The sequence below is a fragment of the Tenrec ecaudatus genome, chromosome 4, assembly GCF_050624435.1.
Source record: "Tenrec ecaudatus isolate mTenEca1 chromosome 4, mTenEca1.hap1, whole genome shotgun sequence".
In the NCBI taxonomy this organism is placed as follows: domain Eukaryota; kingdom Metazoa; phylum Chordata; class Mammalia; order Afrosoricida; family Tenrecidae; genus Tenrec; species Tenrec ecaudatus.
In genome coordinates, this window is record NC_134533.1 from 63610019 (window position 1) to 63622981 (window position 12963).

The 12963-nt window shown below is 46.5% G+C and overlaps 1 protein-coding gene and 1 pseudogene across 1 annotated transcript in view; both read right to left on the reverse strand.

Moving 5' to 3' along the window:
- Positions 1–12963, reverse strand: part of SYT9 (synaptotagmin 9) — a 259856-nt gene that overhangs the window by 175962 nt on the left and 70931 nt on the right. The gene's annotated exons all lie outside the window — the stretch shown is intronic.
- Positions 4772–4926, reverse strand: LOC142447371 (U1 spliceosomal RNA; annotated as a pseudogene).

Sequence of the window (12963 nt, forward strand, 5' to 3'; positions counted from 1 at the left end):
ATGAAGTGGCAATGAAAATAATTTTTTGGTTGGGGGGGTCACCACCACAAGAGGAACTGGATGAAAGGGTCGTGGCATTAGGAAGGGAGAACCGCTGTTCTAGAGGAAGGCTGTGTGTTCTTCTTCTTTCCTTGTGGCCCTTCTGGGAGGGGGTCCAATCATCTTCAGATGGACTTTGGCTCTCTACACCGACACTGGCTGATTTTCTAAGGAGTAAATCACCAGAATTGCATTCCAAGATGCCTCCGGTGGACACTAACCTCCTGGTTAGCAAATAAGAGCACGTTACTCATTTGTATCTGCTGGAGAGTACGTGCTTATACGCTATCTTTGTTATTATGCTTTTACAACTTGGATCTGCGTGTACGGGGAAACACTTTCCATGTGCATGTGCAGTCCGTTGCCATTTCGCGTGGTCATGCCATTCACCTGTACACGAGTAGAGTTTGTAGAACAAAGATGCGCACTGGCAGCATCAATCCGCCAGGCACTTCAAAGGCATTTTGGGAACTGTCTTCAAGGAAAAGCCAGTCAGTGCTGACCACGACAAAACCCAGGGGAAAGATGGGGCCCCGAGGGAGGAAAAGGTAAACCCCAAGTGCAGAGCAGCAAGGGGTTAAGGGTCCGGGGTGGAGTCCGTGAGGTCACAGTGAAAAGCAGAGAAACCACGCCTCTGCCCACACACAGTCTGGCGCTCCCTCAGTAGACGGGAAACTGGTCGGTGCAAAGGTCTTGATAGGTACCTCCTGGTGGAGGCAGAGGGAAGAGGAGTCCAGTCCCAAATACCCGGACTGCCACAGCAAACTCTAATGCCCAGATTAAAGCTCCCCTCAGTACTGCAAGCCCGTAACACACTCCATAACAGAAACCATCTCTGCAGCAGGGCTGCTTCCCTACCGCTTTTTAACCACTCTCCACTGTCCAGACACAAGCATCCAAGGCGTGTGACAGAGGAGGGGCATGGTAGGAGGCTGGAGCTCTTAGGAAGTCATGTAAGTACTATATTATACTACATCAAAAGATCACTCTCACTCCAGTGTCTCTTCCAAGGGAGGGACTGAAAGCATACTGTCAATGCCCCATCCTGGTCTTGGCCGTATGACATCCCAGTCAATAAAATACAAGTAGATGTAACCCATGCCTTGAGACAACCAAATCCTCACCACTGGACCGATAGTTACCATCGTGATTCGTGGAGAAAAGATGGACGCTGTCAAGGATTTTGTCTTGCTTGGATCCACAATCCAGTCAAGAGGTCAAAAGACATGTCCCACTGGGCAAATGGGCTGCACAAGACCTCTTTAGAATATCGAAAAGCAAGGATGTTACTTTGAGGACTAAGGTGTGCCTGACCAAAGCCAGGTCTTTTCAATCGATTCATCTGCATGTGAAAGTTGGGCACTGAATAAGGAAGACCGAAGAAGAATTGATACACTTGAATTAGGGCACAGATCAAGCATCATGGACTGCCCCAAAGACCAAAAGATCTGTCTCAGAAGAAGGGTAGCCACAACGAATGCTCCTTGGTAAAGATGGAGAGGCTTCTTCTCATGCACGTCGGACATGTCAACAGAGGCCAGTTCCTGGAAGGACTTCATGCTTGGTAAAGTGGAGGGCCGGGAAAGAGAGGCAGGCCCTCCACAAGATGGACGGACACAGTGGCTGCAACAACGGGCTCACACATAGAATACCTCGAGGATGGCACTGGACCCTGCAGTGTTTCCTTCTGGGACGCGCACCCACTGTCACTCACGCTGAGAAGGGCTAGGAAACGCCCACGCATGACAACCAAAGAATGGTTTCAGGGCAAATGAGGCACAGCCCCAGCTCAGAAAAGGCTAACCAAGCTGAGAGATCACCATAAATGGCCTCTGGCATGAAATAGGGGAATGCAAAAAGCAAACAAACTTGTAGACATTCTTCCAGAGGGTTTGGGGAAGTCGTGTTTACCAGTGAAATGTAAGTCTGGTTGCAGCAGTAGTCAATAACAAGCACCCTTCAGATCTCATGTGACTCATAAGAGACCGCAGTCCCAGAACACCCAGCCCGCCACCTCACCACAGAGAAAAGAAAAGGCATCGTCAGGAGGCCAGGGCTCAGAAGACACACTATCCACGTGCCCGCTCCTGCAGTCAACCGGTTTTAAAATTTTACAAATCAATGAACAAAAGCCTCTGAATAAAGAACTCAAACAGGGAAGGACTAGAAATAGAGATAGAAAATGGTAATAAGGTATTTAATCTAACGAATCACTGCGGATGAAGGACTGAAACTCCTGGGCGGTGCTTGACTACCAGGAGAGTAGCCTGTGAGTCTAACGATTGGCAGTGTGAATCCCCCAAGAACACCACGGAGCAAAGGCCTGGTGATCTGCTTCCAGAAAGACCATGGCCAAGAAAGCTCTCTGGAGCATTTTCACTCTGAAGCATGTGGAGTTGCCATGAGTCAGAATCAACTTGACAGCAAAAGGCAGCTTCTGGAGCTTAATGAAACAGTTAAGGAAAAGAAAGCAACTTTAAAAGAGAAAGGGAATAATAATTAGGCATACACTAATATTCCAATGCCTTCCATAAAACATGGCAGATGTGTGTGGGGAGAGGGCTGTAAATCTTCTCAATTTTGACAATTTAAAATTTAAAGAAAAGCTGTCAGAAACTGAGAAGCAGAAAGAGGCAAAAGAGCTGAAGCAATAGTTAGAGTTTGCTGTCAGAAACGAAGAAGAAATACTGCCTCCTTGATGGACACTCTGTATATTTTAAGGTGTCCCTGGAGAAGGACACCACACTTGGTACGGAGGCGGGACCGTGAAAGAGAGGCCCTCAACAAGATGGATGGACGCAGTGGCTGCAGCCATGGCTCAAACACAACAGCCGTGAGGATGGAGCAGACCAGGTAGGGTTTTGTTGTTTTTTCACAAGGTTGCTTTGAATTGGAACTGACTGGAGGCACTAACAGTAACAACGGAGGAAGAAATCATGGGTGATCTGCTCTCATAAAGATGACAGCCCAGAAAACCCCTATGAGGCAGGTCTATTTGTTGCGGAATGGTTGGTATAAATCAGAATTGGATAATATAATAGCTAGGTTTTGTGTCTACCTGATGGGGCCAGGATTCTGAGTTGTTTGGCAGATAAGACCTAGTGATGCCCCATGATGTGATCTAACACAATGTAATCAATTCCATGATGGTATATGGTGTGAGCAAATAATCAATTAGGTTGGAATACATACCTAATTAGGTATGATTAGGTTGGAATACAACTCCCTTATACAGGTCCCTTACAACCATGAAGCAGTTGAAAGGATGCTTCCTTGGGGCTGTGGCCTATTTCCTGTATAAGTGGACATGTGGAAAAGCTTGCTGCTTTTTGCTGGGTCTGCATCCAGCATTTAGCTCATCAACCTCCACTTCTTTGAACTTGAACCAATGGCTTATCATGTTGTCGGCCGAGCCCTGGAGCTATTAGTGGCCAGATAGCTAAATTAACATTTGATCTACCAACCTTTGATTCATTCATCCGTCCAGTAAGAATCCTAACCTGCTGATCTTGGATTCATCAGCCCCTGAAGTTACCCGAGTCAGGAGAAGCCTCCAGCTTAACATCTGACCCTCTCCGGATCTGCAGGGAATCAGCCAGACTTGTTTGCTTCTATAACTGTGCGATTGATTCACTTTCTTAATATCAATCTCTCTGTCTCTGACTCGGTCTCTCTCTCTCTCTCTCTCTCTCTCTCTCTCTCTCTCTCTCTCTCTCTCTCTCTCTCTCTCGTGTGTGTGTGTGTGTGTGTGTGTCACTGGCTTTGATCCCAGAGAACCTAGCTTAACACAACACCCAATAAAAACACACTACAAGTATTTATTTTTACATTGAAAACCTGTGGGAAAATACCAACCCATCACTGGCAATATGGAATTAGGAGAGATTTTTCCTTCTGAATTAAGTCTTCTCAGAGAGGACGTAGTTAGAAAAGGAAGCAATGAAAGCATTTTTTAAAAGTCATTTTACGGGGGCTCTTACATCTCTTATGAGCTGCAAGTGGAGTAGCATATTCTGGTGAACTTGGGTTTGTAATGTCAAAACATTTCTGAAACCAGTCCTTATTTAATCCTGCTCCTTAATTTATAAAACAAATAAGTTCATGGAAGCCACTACAATAATGAGTCACAATCCCCAGCATCACTTTCCTTCCAAATCAAACCTACAAAAGCCACCCTCCCTGGTCTGCTCATCTTCGTTCAGTGGAATCCAAAGGTGTGGATCCAAGAGCAAAATGTAAGGGCACTGCCATAGGATGCGAACGTTTCAGTTCACTGGTTACCAATGTGAAACACACAACTCATCTACTACCCTACTCATTCATCCAATAAGAAATGTTTTTAAACGCCCACGATGCTTTCTCAGAAACAGGACCTTAGTGATTTGCACGTTGTGCAAACAGCACATTAAAATCTTTAACGATCCCATTTCCAACTGTCTTCATCTTTGCTGAGCACCACACCTCCTGCGGCTGCTGAGGGAATAGGGACAGGGGCAGGAACAGAGCAAGAGAATGGCGCAGTGAAAGAGGGCTGTTGACTGTGTCCAGATAACTGTCCCAGGGCCTTATAGCCGCCGCCGCCACCTGCCCACCAGACAAAGCCCAGAAGCCTCTGTCCAGAGTCATGACCTCTGCTCACCCACTGGTATCCCACCTATGATCCAATTCTGCAAACGTCTGGGTTTGGGGTCTTTAAAACCAGTAAAGAGAAATAATAAGACAAAAAGGAGAGATGATTTCTCATTAAAAGAGAAAAACAAAACAAAAAAAATCTGTCCTACCCCCCAGGGAAATCACAGGGGTCAGCACATTCGGCGTGCAATGGACACGCCTCGCCCTGGGAAAACTACCTTTGTGATCATAGTATCTCCCCTGCCAGGTAAGGATAACCAAAAAATCTTAAGGGACCACAGGCAAGTGAGTGTATGCAGCCAGCTGTTGCCCTAAGTGACATTATGTGACACATGCTTGTATTTATATTTATGGGGGGGGGGGAGATAACCACCCTGTCATTATTTTTGCCAGTTGGCTTCACACTCGTGATGCTCCTGTAACAGACAGATAAGCAAGGAGAGGCTGGGGGCCCAGTCTTCATCTCTCTCCAGTCAGTCCTGTCCCTTCTCCACTTCCTAGGGCTCACGGCACTGAACACCGTGCAGGGCAAGCAGAAACATGGATGAGGCTTTGTGATCCCTCCTCCAAGCCTTCCTGGCCCAAGCTCTCCCCTCTCAACTGCCCTCCCAACATCTTGCTGTCCCAAAGGGCTACACTTAGAGAGATTACCTTGAAGTGGTGGTGGCTTTCAAATACGGAAATGTATTCTCTCATAGCTTATTGGGTTTAGGGGCCAACAAGTCAGTTCCGACTCATAGTGACCCCATGCCCAGCAGAATGAAACACCGCCTGGTCTGGGCCAGCCTGAGGATTGTTACATCCCAGCAGTCATTGAGGCGATCCATTCTGTTAAGGGCCTTCCTCTTCTGTGATGCCCCTCGACTTTACCAAGCACGAGAGCCTTGCGAAGGACTGATCTCTCCTGGTCACATGTCCAACCGCGAGTCAAAGTCTCCTAAGAAGCATTCGGGCTGTACTCCTCCCAAGACAGATTTGCGTTTGTCTTCTGAAAGTGTGCCATCCTTTCCCTATGCTCCACCAACCCCACAATTCAAATGTGACAATTCTGTGGCCTTCCTTAGTCACTGTCCAACTTTCCCATGCATACGAGGCCAGACAACACGTAGAACAGACAACACGTAGCCTTTGTTCTCAAAGGAATGCTAGTAAAAAGAACTTCAGTGGTGGTACTGACAATTCAGAGTCCTACTGGATCCCAGAAATTGGGCACATGACCTGATCTATGGGCACTGATAAGACTTCGCGTAGAAGAAAAGTCAAGTTCTACTTATAACCACTAATCATAGAGAAAGATCAAGTCCAGGGCATTTGACCAGGTGGGTGGAAGAATTCCCCCTTAAGAAAGGAGGGGCTGGTGTTGCTGTGTATACTTGTACAGGTTGCATAGGGCACAGTTTTTGCTCGATTGTACTTAGCACACGAGGGGAAGATCTCAAACCTCCCAAGAGCTCTAGGACTAGTTTTGCCATCATTTGTTCTTTGTGACCTTGGGTAAGGCCTTGCCTATCTCTCACCTCATCTCTCATGAAGGGCCTGGGCCTGGCTCGCCCATTCTGTGGACTCTGTGAAATTGCCAAGTAGTCTTGGGTCACAGCATTATCTGCGTGTAGGCCTGAAGTCACAATAATAATTCCCACCAGTAACCACAAGCCAATGAGTATGACCTACCTGGAGGCTACCACGGAAGGCTCTTGTACGGCCTTTAGGCTTTTTAAATTTTGTAGCAGCATGGCTCACGGTGCAAATTGCAAGGATTAAGGAGCATTAGCTTGGGCCTGTAGGGGCCATACCATTATTAAGGTACCTAATCAGGTAAACAGAGCGCTGGCCGTCTTAACTCTCAGAAGCCTGTGGACTGGTAAAATGAGTTAGAACATGGAAATGGGCTAATGGCATCCATTGCATTTTGGCTGTGAGGCTCTACAGGAAGGGCCATTTGCCATACTACTGTGCCTCTGACCCGCAGACGCTTTCCTCAGAAGGACGAACGCCCCGATGAGACTGCCTGCGCTAATGAAGCAGCTGGGCTAAAATTAGCCTTGACAGAGCACTTTCGGTGGCACCTTCTATTTGCAAAGTGCTGCCTCATCGGTGTGACCGTCTTCTCTTCACACCGGCATCGCCACCTCTGACTCAGCCAGGGACACAGCTTGCTGAAGCTACCCAGTAGCTGGAGCTGCAAACGCGGGAGCTTAATTTTTGCCCTTGTGTCCATGAACGCTGACCTCCTGATCCTGTTGCACCTGAGTTGCATCAGGTTTGATGTTTGTCCTCCATTCTCTTTTGTCTCTGTCTCTGTCTCTGTCTCTCTCTCTCTCTCTATCTATCTCTCTCTCTCTCTCTCTCTCTCTCTCTCTCTCTCTCTCTCTCTCCTTACTCTGGGGGAAAAAATCCACTTAAAAATACTGTGCCACCATTGTAGGTTCATCAGAGGTACTAGTGATATTTACATTATTCTGGGGAGCATGGTATTCAGGTCTGTGTGGAATAAACGGAAATGCTCAAGCGTGCTAGGATTCGTGTGCAGTGACAATCAATGTGCAGGATTTTGACATAAGGAGCGCTTGGTGCCTGACAAGAACATAGTGCAACGACAGCACACAACCTGTGTGGGGCTGGACCAAAGAGGTCATGGACCCTCCTCTGTGTCCCTGTGGGAAATGGTGCCCACCCCACCCAGCGTTGCTGCTGAGGCTGCAAGGCACTGGGGCTTAGCACTGTGGGGAGGGGAGGGCTGTTCTGTGTTCACTCTCTCAGTGACCCCTGGGAGACTTCAGGTCACCAGTTCCCTCTCAGGGGTCATTTTCTCCCCTCTACAATGGGAGGGGGTGTAGGACCCAGTGGTGTTTTGTTTTATTGTCCATATGGAGCTGACCCAATGGCGGCCAACAACCACAGCTTGGGGTGGGCCATAATGGTGCAGTGGTAGAATTCTTGCCTTCCATGTGGAAACTCCTGGTCACAACATATCATGTACCACCGACACCTGTCTGTCAGCAGTGACTGCACAGGTTACCATGTTGGTGAACAGGTGTGAGTGACTCTTCCAGCTGAAGATGGACTAGGAAGAAAGGCCTGGTGATCTACTTCCAAACACGAGTGCATGAAAGCCCTATGGCTTACAACACTCAGATCCAAAACTATGGGGACACAGGATGGGACAGCACTTCATTCTGCTGTGCATGTGATGGATGACTGATTTGGGTGTCAACTCGATGGCAGAGAATAACAATAACAAAATGGAGCTTCTCTGAAAATTAGACATGTGTAATTATATATGTATGCAAAGAGCTCTAATGGACAGCAAGCTAAGCATTAGGCTGCTAATCTCACGTCAGCAGTTCAAACCCAACAGCCCCTCTGAGAGAGGACAATATGGTAGTCAGTTTCTGTAGAGATTTACAGCCTCGGGTACTCCATGGAGCGATTCTACTCGAGCCCGCAAGGTTGCTATGCATCCGAATCCACTCAACGGCAGTGGGTTATATATGTCTCTGTGCTGTCATAGAGCACCTGCAATTCTTTTTAAGCCAGGCACAGCTGCATCAGCCTAATACTTCACACCTCCCACAGGACTCACCCCAATTTTTCATTCAGACTCCTTTCCTCAGCTGGATCCAGCCTTGTTTGGATCGAAGTAGTGTTTAAATCTCCCAGCGAACCCCTAGAAGATCAGAAAGGTTGCTGACAAACCACCCGATGAACCAGCATTGAGAAAACTCTCCTGAGGCAATGCACAATGTTCAAGGGAGCCGCTGCCTCCCTCTCCTGGCTTCCTTCCATCAGGCTGATTGCTCCCTAAATGCCCATGGCCATGTCCTCACCCTCTGAACTGCGTCTTCCAGAGAGATGTGCTCACGTCCTAGCCCAGGTCGCTGTGGGTGCAACTCTGCTTCGGAAGAGGGTTTTAAAAGATGTGATAAGATAGGTGAACACAAATCAGGCTGGACCAGAGGATATACACTGGTACAGATAGGAACTGGAAACACAGAGAATCCAGGTCCAATCATCCCTTCAGGACCAGTGGTGAGAGTGGCGATACTGGGAAGGTGGAGGGAGGGTGGGGTGGAAAGGAGGAACAGATGACAAGGATCTACATGTGACCTCCTCCCTGGGGGATGGACAACAGAAGAGTGGGTGAAGGGAGATGCCAGACAGTGTAAAATATGACAAAATAATAATTTATAAATTATTAGGGTGTTCATGAGGAAGGTGGGAGTGGGGAGGGAGGGGGGGAAATGAAGAGCTGATGCCAGGGGCTTACGTGGAGAGCAAATATTTTGAGAATGATGAGGGCAATGTATACACAAATGTGCTTTACACAATTGATGTATATATGGATTGTGATAAGAGTTGTATGAGCCCCTAATAAAATGGTTTAAAAAGAAAGATAAGTGAACATGGAGCCATACTAAAATGTAAAAAAACCAAACAAATCCACTGCCGTAGAGTAAATTCTGACTCACAGTGGCCCCATGAGTTACTGAGTAGAACGGCTCTCTAGGGCTCTCTGGGCTGTAATCCTGACAGAAGCAAATCCCAGGACGTTCTTCCATGGCATTGCTGGTGGATTTGAATTGCTAGCCTTTAGGTTAGGAGCCAAGCACAAACCATTGCATAGCCCAGTGTGAGGTTGGATAGCCCACCCAGAGCTCAGATTCTTAAACTGAGTAAAAATTTTATCTCTAAAGTATCTTCTATATTAGCTGGCATAAGATCTGGTATCCAGGGGATACTCAATGCTTGAGGATTGATGAAATTATGAAACATGCATCATTTCCACTTGACGTTCATTCCTTACTCCACTAAAGAAAGCGCTTCAGAGAGAGCAACTGATAAAAAATGTTATGTCTTTAAGTGCATAGACAGAACATTAAGACTACCTTTTCATCATGGAAAATGAGAGGAAGTCTCATAATCCTCTCACCACTTAAGACTCTGCACAGGTAGTAGAGGGGACAGAAAGACACATGGGCTCTGGAGGCAGACATCATTTATTACATTAACTTCACCCTACACTGTATTGAGTAGTTTCTCCTGGGGAGATTAAGTGGTGTCTCTTGATACCAACTCACTGGAGAAGTGTGATAATACAGACATCCCCTAGAGATGATGCTAGTGAGCAGCACCCCCTTTCTGCTCTCTCCCATGGCACATGGAAGAGACTGAGACATGGAGTAACCCATTCAGAGTGTACCCGAGAAATTACATCTTCAGAAGTTGCCACAGCCTGGCAATGTCTGCAGGTAGTCCTGTCTCTGTGGCCAACACTACAGTCCCTGCAGCACCTCTCCTGAGAAACTTTTCCAAGTCACTGCTGCATGCTGAAGTCAGAACAGAGTGGGCGGCTGCCTCCCCCACCCCTCCCCACACTCCCCCTTCATTTATGACTTCAACACATTAAACTTACTTTACATGTACTGGTAAATACAAAGGCTAAGAGATCACGTTTTTAACCAGTGGCCAAAAGTTGAAGCCACACTGAGGCTTGACACAGGCAAATCCTTGACTTGGAGGTACATTTGAACTTTAAATATAAAAGTCCAACCTCATAAGAGGTTACGGGCTGTGAAAGTCTGTGTTGTTAGGTACAGCCCAGAGTTCAAGCTAGAACATGCAGTGAAAGTATATCCACAAAAATGACAAGAGGGTTTTCATATTAAGCCTTCCTGTTTTGCTCTACTTATTTAAACCATTTTATTGGGAGCTCCTAAAGCTCTTATCACTATCCATACATATATCCATTGTGTCAAGCACATTTGTGCATTTGTTACCAACATCATTCTCAAAACATTTTCCTTCTACTTGAGCCCTTGGTATCAGTTCCTCATACCCCCCCCTTTCTCCAAGAATAAATCTTTTTGTTTAATGTTTTATTAGGGGTTCCTACAACTCTTATCACAATCCATACATACATCAATTGTATAAAGCACATCTGTACATTCATTGCCCTCATCATTTTCAAAGCATTTGCTCTCCACTTAAGCCCTTGGCATCAGGTCCTCTTTTTTTTCCCCTCCCTCCCCGCTCCCCCTTCCCTCATGAGCCCTTGATAAGTTATAAATTATTATTTTGTCATATCTTGCCCTGTCCGACATCTCCCTTTACTCCTTTTCTGTTGTCCGTCTCCCAGGGAGGAGGTCACATGTCGATCCTTGTAATCGGTTCCCTCTTTCCAATCCACTCTCCCTCTACCTTCCCACTATCGCCACTCACACCACTGGTCCTGAAGGTATCCTCTGCCCTGGATTCCCTGTGCCTCCAGCTCCTATCTGCACCAATGTACATCTTCTGCTCTATCCAGACTTGCAAGGTAGAATTCGGATCATGATAGTGGTGGGGGGGGGGGGGTGAGGGGTGAGGAAGCATTTAGGAACTAGAGGAAAGCTGTATTCTTCATCGGTGCTACATCACACCCTGACTGGCCCATCTCCTCCCCTAGACCCCTCTGCAAGGGGATCTCCAGTGGCCGACAAATGGGCTTTGGGTCTCCACTCTGCACTTCCCCTTTCATTCACTATGGTAAGATTTTTTTGTTCTGATGATGCCTTATACCTGATCCCTTCGACACCTCATGATCACACAGGCTGGTGTGCTTCTTCCATGTGGGCTTTGTTGATTCTGAGATAGATGGCCACTTGTTTATCTTCAAGCCTTTAAGACCCCAGACACTCTTTTGATAGCCGGGCACCATCAGCTTTCTTCGCCACATTTGCTTTTTCACCCGCTTCGTCTTCAGCGGTTGTGTCGGGAGGGTGAGCATCACAGAATGCCAATTTAATAGAAGAGAGTATTCTTTCATTGAGGGAGTACTTGAGTAGAGGCCCAATGCAAGACTAAATCTTAATAGGAGAAGAAAGCCTCATCTTTCTCCCACAAAGTTGCTGGTAGATTTGAACTTCTGACCTTAAGGTTAATAGCTAAATGCACAATCCTTAGCCAAACTGGATGTTAGAAGGCCAAACAAAGTAACTGTTAAAAGAGACTCCGAAACTTACTCTTGATCTTAGAGTAAAGAAAATGGAAGAAATGATGAAGCAGAAGAGCTGCACAGAAAATTTCAAAGGGCAAATTGAGACGGCAAAGTGAAGTATTGTAAGAAAATGTGTAATGATCTAGAGTTAGAAAACCAAAGAGGAAGAAGACACTCAGCATATGTCAAGCTTAAAGACAGGAGGAAAGATCAAGCCTTGGGTTACCCTAGTGAAAGATTATATTATCAAAATAGTGAACTGTGGAGGAAACATCAAACAAAGAAAAGCAGCCATCAAATAAGGGAGGTGTCAGCAGAGTCCACATGGAAGCAGCACACCAGCCTCTGAGATGCAAGGACTGCAAATAATAAAGTCCAAGACCAGAGAAGAAAACAGTAGAGGAGCTTAAACTCCGACCACCCAGTTTGCAGGAGGCCATGGATGACAGTGAAAGCCCAAAATTACATCTTCAGGGTCCTCACATGGATCAAACCTCAAGTGAATCTCCTCTGACCACTGACCAGGAATGTAAGTCTTGTTTTCAGAGTGTATTAGAGAATAGATAATCCACATGTAGTTAGGCTAAAAATTACAAATTATCAAGGGTTCATGAGGGAAAGATGGTGGGAGAGGGGAGGAATAAGGAGTGATATCAATGGCTCAAGTAGAAAGAAAATGTTTTGAAAATGATGATGGCGACATATGTACAAATGTGCTTGACACAGTGGATGTATGGATGTGTGGGATACAGAAAGGTTTTTCCCTAGCTTGTTCCCCCAAGTATATGCCAAACCTAAGACGCAGCTTGCAACACATGATAAATGACTGCACACTTGGAGGTCCACTGCTTAATCTTTTTGAAAGTCATCAGCCATCTAGAGCAGTCAGACCCTATAGTCTGTCCCATCCTAGGTGTGGCCCACTCCCAGATGATAAGGATAGTGGAGTGTCCCCCTGAAGGAGAGCCCAAAGACAAGGTCAAGCCAACTCAAGGACCAAGGTTAGGTTGCCATCTTGAATCTAGGGTCTGCCCATCTTGTCCCATGTGTACCCCTAGTGCCTCCCCATCCTGTTGCATGTATACCCCTAACTTGTCACCCTCCAATTGAGTGTATGCCTATTGTTTAGCTCCTTCCTGTTATAGATGTGGTTACTTGTAACCAAGGGGGACTGAATGTCCCTGAAAGGTATATATACCATGAATGGAACTATATTCCCACTCTGCACGTACCCGGCTGCTGAGATCACGGCAGTCCCAGAGGTGAGGATTCACATTCCTTACCTTTAATTTTACCCCTTAATCACACAACCACCC